General features: G+C 35.1%; 1 pseudogene; it reads left to right on the forward strand.

The window, feature by feature from the left end:
* Positions 1-5,832: 5,832 nt before the first annotated feature.
* LOC149174050 (pentatricopeptide repeat-containing protein At4g02750 pseudogene) lies at positions 5,833-6,252 on the forward strand (annotated as a pseudogene).
* Positions 6,253-7,033: the final 781 nt, after the last annotated feature.

Raw genomic sequence — 7,033 nt, forward strand, 5'->3', positions numbered from 1 at the left:
TATCATTTCTAAAGCTATCATGTCTCTCTTGAACATGGAACTCCACCACACTCATGTCCAGGTTGGAAAATCCATTTTTCTTACAATTAATCTAACCTCATTTGAAATTCTTCATGGTTTTTGGTATTATCGTTAAGTCAAATGCTGCCAAGTCAATTGTCGTGTCGTTAAGTGTTCAAGAGAAGCTCAACCTCAGTTCAAAATCCCGTTGCAAATTCTAGAATTCAATTGCATCGACTATCCTTGAGTCAGTCCTTGCAAACTATTTTCAAAACTTGACATTATGTTTCATGTCGTAGGCTTTCATACGACGGGTCGCTTCTTATCGACTTCAACTCATTATCTAGGAATTTGATCTAGAAACCTTCAGTACCTTGAGACCTGCATGACCTAATGGCAGGTTTCTCACTTTTGACAACATGTTCTCCTCATTGGCCTTCGACCGAATGATTCTATGAGTGTTCGACTTCAGATCACCTATTCACACTTCATAGATTGTACTAGAAGTACCTTGAGAACCATTGTCATTATTGGGGGGTTCTCTCACACTTATTGACGGTTCACATCATTGACCAGTAATCAAGTGGTTTCTTCCAAGTTTGACTTCGAAACATTCACTCGCATGGTTAGATTCGTACTGTGAATTGAGAGATGGATATCAAGACCCTGGATCTAGTTTCATTAATCCAGGTTGTGAAGAGATTTTATATTCACAATTATGTAGACCTATTTATGACATATGGTTGTGTCCATGTTGTGTCTACTATCTATATGATTTTGGTTTTTCCATGCTTGTTCATTGAGTTCGCTTTCCTCTGAGTAAGGGAATGCCTACCTCAAAGATAATTTTTGATACATATTTGCATTGTAATTCTTGAATGTTCCCTACAGGTTTTTGACCATTTCCTCTGATCCAATCCTTGGAATGATAAAGCGCTTCAATATTTCAAACTTACTTTAAAAACTTCACACGTTAGGGGGCAATCTGTTACATGTCAATTTGTTTCCATGGAACTTGATCAAATTATGGGTCTTTTTACTATCCGTGAACATGTTTGAACCAACTCCCTCAAAAGTCAAACAACCCAAAATATCTTGAAGTAGATGAGAAATTTGGAGAAAATAGTTGTCACACCTTGTTAAGTTCCATTTGCGCTAATTTTTCTAGAATTTTCCATGCATTCGTTGGAAAGTACAGCGCATAGATGCACTATGTCTATTACTATAAACTCGCATAGGTGAATTCAAGAAAGTAAAAATGAAAAGTACATTCTAGAAACATAGTTGATCGAATATTTCCCAACTAAAAGCTTCTAGGTGATGACTATTCGAACTATAACCCTCATATTATGCATTTTAATCCCTTTTCTCATGGCAACCTAATCCCTCAATTTAGGAGTCTCATCCTACTCTTTTGGATATGAAACTCCTTCCTTTTGGCCTATAAAATGACTAGAGGGTAGAGGGGTTGAGGAGGTCAGAACTCAGAGAAGATAAACTTATGTTGTTATTTTGAGATTGGAAATCTTGTCATCTAAGGAGGAGATTAAAGGAATTTGGGAGGGACCTCACGGCATCAAAGCAAAGATTGTAAGGCTCCCCTTAATCTTTGATTAATACAAATTAACACTTTCTCCCATTTATTTTTCTTATTGGAATGATGAATGGTTTATAATTGTTTTTAATGTTTATTAAGGAAAATTCAATTCCTAATTTCCTTGATCATTAGGTTAAGTTGTTTGGATTATTATATCACATGTGATTTTGATCCTTTTATGGTCAATGTTTGCAGGTCTTATCAAGCATTGAGGAGTTGCATCGAATCACAATAAGGGATCTTCATCGAGCATTTCATAAAATAGGTAAGAGGCTCATCCATTAGCTTTAATTCTTATCATTCAAACATGTTCAACTTAGGGAAAGGGTTAGTTCAATTGTCTTGCTTGTTTCTAGTTTCCGTCAAGGATCTAGGGAGATCGCTCTTGTCTGCAAGAGGGATTTGTCTGGTGTAACAGGAGAAAATTATGAAGGAAAGAGTACATGTATGGACTTATCTATTTAACAAGTTAGATGATTTTTCATGTTATAGGGGACCTTTTATACATGAGTATGTTAAGTCCAAAAATGAATGCCATTGGAAACCTTTAAATATGTGAGAAATGTCCTCCATGAACTGGTGAAATCGCCAAAGTTATTGAGCAGATTTTGATATGGAACATGGGTGCGCTGAGGGGACCATTAGTGTGGAGGAGTGATGGATCATTAAAGTTAGTGAGCAGGTTTTGATATGGAACATGGGTTCTCCCAGGGGACCATTAGTGCTGAGGAGTGATGACTCATTAACAATAAGCCACCACACTTTAACACTAATGGTCTCCTTGTAGATAGGTGTGCCCACGTTTCATATCAATTTTATCATTTAACCAGTGTTTAGGGATGATAAATTCAATGTAAATAGTTTAAAAAAAATTTGCCACATTTTTCCAAACATTTTTGCCTAAAATCTAGTAAAAATTTTAGAATAATTGTTGAAATTGCAGATATCAGTGGTTGATATTGCATGATCTTAATACAAGACGGATTTTTCAGAGTGTTGAATCAAATTCTGCATTCAAAAATTAAATTTACATAGTAGATAATTGCAATTAGAGAAAAAATTGCATACCTAGATTCGAGCGATAGTTGCTAAAAAAATGAAATATTAATGGATAAATATATCCGAGATGTGACTTCATTCAAATATCATAAATAAGTGGAGTATTTAGATTTATTTGTATGAAAAAACATCCACTCAACTAAAGAACAATGAAGTGCAACTTGAAATATGTATTAGGTTACTAAATTATGGGCCACTAAATAGAGAGGGAGACTAAAAGCACAAGGAATTGATCAATCATGAAACTCAGAGTGCATTGCAAAAGCCAACAAATTATCTTGTTAAATAACAACAAACCCTTAAAATACACATGATAAGTGGCATGAAACGTAGAATATATGAGGAGCAGCCTATGAATGAGATCCACAAGGCCAGGGCCCAGCAGGGCATGAATTTCAAATCTGAAATATTTGTTAAATGTGGGGACTTCTGCAATTTTAATGTTTTTTTCATCATTTTAACCAAAGAAAAATGTTATATTTGACACAGAAATTACCTAGTGAATAACAATTTGTTTGTCAAATTCTATTGATGGTTCAGGTGAGCCTCTTGTTTGTGATCAGGGAGCTCAATTTCAAAGAAAATTGATTAGTCTCGAGGTTGTGGTCCAATGGCTAGGTTTTGTAGTTGCAATTAGTAGTTTTTCTCCACTTTCATCAGCATGAAAGTCATGAAATTCATCTCTGTGGTTAATATTAATACTACACAATAAATCTTGATGGCAGTCCTCTACTGTAAGAATAACACCATTTGTGATTGGAAATGGATATTTTGGTAACGTCTTCTCTAAGTTTTGTGCATAATGTGTGGAAACATCTTTCTCAATGTCATCACTAGACTCAAACAGAAGTGTAGAACCATGCATGATCAATGGTGAATTGACACCCAATTTAGCCTTGAAATCTTTTTCTATGATATCCTTCAGTTTTTCTTGTTGAGTATTCACCTCTAGTGATACAGGTGTCCTTGAACATACATAACAAGATTTGTTGGGTTCAAATGGCTCTATTAGCATCAGAAGCATCTTCCTTGATGGATTTTGTAAACAATATATCATTCTATAGTTCTTTGAATCATTTTTGAGCAACTAGTTGTTTCAAGTACAATTAGACCTGCAATGATTGCATTTGTTGTTGCTATTGCATGAAAAATGTTGCCTGCAATGTCTTTCACTTCAAACAAGCTATGCATTTGGATGCCCAAAGGAGCTCGAATATTAGCAGCTGCAATAAAAAATTCAACTGCTAACTGGTCATCTTTGCCAAATGTCAAACTCCCCATCTCATGTTTTCTTCTTTAAAAAAAATGTGGCAACTGGCAACCATTACCACCACAAATACAAACAATTTAAACATGACATTTGTAGTCTGCAACCTCAAAGCTACTTAACATACAACATATTCACAAGGCATCTAAAATTCATTTTGAAATCAATGAAATTTTCCACAGTTATATTTACAAGCACATTGAGTCACTAAATAACCTCAAAAAAATTCAACTATTATATCACAAACAATGCAAATATTACATTTGTTCATATACATGGAATGTCGCACATTTTTCCATAAACTTGTCACCGATACAAAAGACCCCAATCATTGTAGGTTGGGGAAAAATAACATATCAATGGGTTCTTCTTTAGTGAAAGAACCATGCAATGATAGCCCCAAGGAAAATGATCACAAGAACACATTCACATATTGGGGAACTATGTTGATGTTGATCAATGACTTCTCTTGCAATAGATGGTGATCTGATGTCATCTCTAACACCTCCATCTATAGTTGACATTCCTATGGAAAGTATATTAATGGACAGCTTATGAATGTATGCATTGTAATGTATGCTAAAAGATTGAAACTGAGAAATCCACATTATTGCTTCTTTGTAAAGGAATTTTAAATTATGTTTTCAAACTTCATAGATGTCGTTGATTTGATTTCATATGAGCTGCGAATTAGTGAAAGCTATAATATCATTTACAACACAATTTCTCCCCTCCTTTAACCCCTCAACAAGGGAAATATAGCAACCTTCGTTATTCGTTTTTCTCCTGTGCACTTCTATATTTCTATGCAACACATGATTTCTTGCCGCATTATGGAGCACATATTTCACAGTGGCTTGACTGGGATTTGGACAACAAGACATTGATGCACATCTTCCACTTTTGCACCATTCTCTACGCTTAGAAGACCTGGAAAATAAAATAATAATAAATTGATATTAGACAAGTAGGCATTTATCTAGCTTATACATTCAAACAAAAGAAAGGGATCGCTGAAGTCATTACAAAATAAACAATGAACTGAAATAGAATAAACACATAATTTATATGGCCATAATGGATCATTACTGCAATTTCTAACTTCGTGGGAAATATTTTGCTACCCCAAACCCATCCCTAGAAGAGTTGTTCCACTTCTACTAGCTAACATTGATAGTATCTACTAAAAGAATTCAGAAGAAAAAAAAAATTGCCCCTCTAATATGGCACTACAAACCCACCTTGCCTTTCCTCTTTCCTGGGAAGGGTGCAAAAGTTGTGGCAATGGATTCACAAACTATGCCCATTGCTACTCTTCTATTTGCAAAAGAAAACAAGATACTAGGGCATGACCTTCTAGATTTGTGTCTGAATGAACCCAGGGAAAAACTATACTCAACAGTTATAAGCCAACCATTCTACCAATGAGTTGATGCCAAAACTTGGGTAAACATGAAAAACACCTTGAATGCCACACACAAATAGATTATGTAATGAAGAGAAAGGGACCTCAAGGTTGTCATTATTTTATGAAGCTAACAAAAATAAATGTCATTTATTCACAAATGAGCTAAGCCAAAAGTATAAAATAATTTTCATGCATTGTTGTTGCCTTAGTTACCCCTCATTTGCTACTAAGTGGATATGGTGGTAGGATGAGGGTTTAGGCCAAAATTTAAATATACTTGACAAAAAACATAGTTTCATCTAGACTAATGGGGCTTCATTAAAATCGTGATTAATGGGAAGCTTGAAGCATGTAAATAGATAACCTGTAACATCTCTCCTTTATCCCATTTCCAACAATCTCCTCACAGTGAGATGATGTGATGATCTGTGTTGGTCTGTTGGGGATTGGGTGTGATATTGTATTAAGTTGGAAGCACACAATGCTGCAAATTATGTGTTGATGTCAAACATCTATGCTTCATCTGGAAAATGGGATGATGTTGCTAGAGTCAGGAAAATGATGAAAGACAGGGGAATAAGAAAAATTCCAAGTTTCAACTGGACTGAAGCAAAGAATAGGGTGCATGCATTTGTTGTAGGAGATAGATCTCATCCACAAGTAGAAGAGATTTATGCAATGCTGGAAACACTATCTGAGCAGATTAAGAAGGTAGAGTATGTGCCTGACACAAACTTTGTTTTGCATGATGTGGAGGATGAATATAAAGATGATTATATGAGCTATCACAGTGAAAATCTAGCAATAGCTTTTGGTCTTATCAACACACTCAGTGGAATTCCAATTAGAATTGTCAAGAATCTTCGTGTCTGTGGTGACTGCCACACTGCCATTAAGTTCATTTCAAGAATTGTAGAATGAGAAATTGTTGTTAGGGATGCCAACCGTTTCCATCATTTTAAGGATGGAGTGTGCTAAGTTTTGTTATGAAAATTATTATGGTATTATCATTTCTCTGTCATGCAGAAAGCAGGCAACATAGTTTTCATACAATGCCATGCATGGATTTTCATGGAATGGTTTTGGATAAAAATGAAACAATGGTAGGAATTCTTTGATACCCGCTCACATAGATTGAGAATTTTTGTATGTACTATGTCATGTGCTACAACTCTTGGAACATAAACTGGCAAGAATTTTTCCATTATATGGATCTGGGAAATGGTGTATTATCTTTCAGAACAGAGGAATTCAAAGATGTTGAAAAGGGAAATCAAAGAAGAATTGAGACTCCTTCAAAAAGAGATTTCAAATCAGTATGAATTTATCCTTAAAGAGTTGTTGCCTAAAGTCAGTAGGAACAACTTGAGAACAACAATAAGAGAACGCCCAAGACATGTGTTGTAGCAACAAGAGCACTTAAATGCCAGGTACAAGGTCATTTTTGCAAAGTAAAGCACAAGGAGAATAAGGTTATCACCATTGTGGGACCTCTACTTTAGAGCTCAATTAGGGAAAGTGGGAGATGGTAGCATGGGATACTAAAACCGTGATTTGATTAATTAGAAATTTGTGATTTTTGGATTAATGATCGCAATTCAAAATGATCAGCATTGGATTATTGGATTAACATTGGATTATCTATGATCAGCCTGTAAATAGATAACCTGTAGGTGTACATAATGTTGTCTTTGTAATATAT

This window comes from Pinus tabuliformis, chromosome 4_1 (genome assembly GCF_031772625.1).
Source record: "Pinus tabuliformis cultivar Carrire ecotype Pingquan chromosome 4_1, CPIR1, whole genome shotgun sequence".
Lineage (NCBI taxonomy): Eukaryota > Viridiplantae > Streptophyta > Pinopsida > Pinales > Pinaceae > Pinus > Pinus tabuliformis.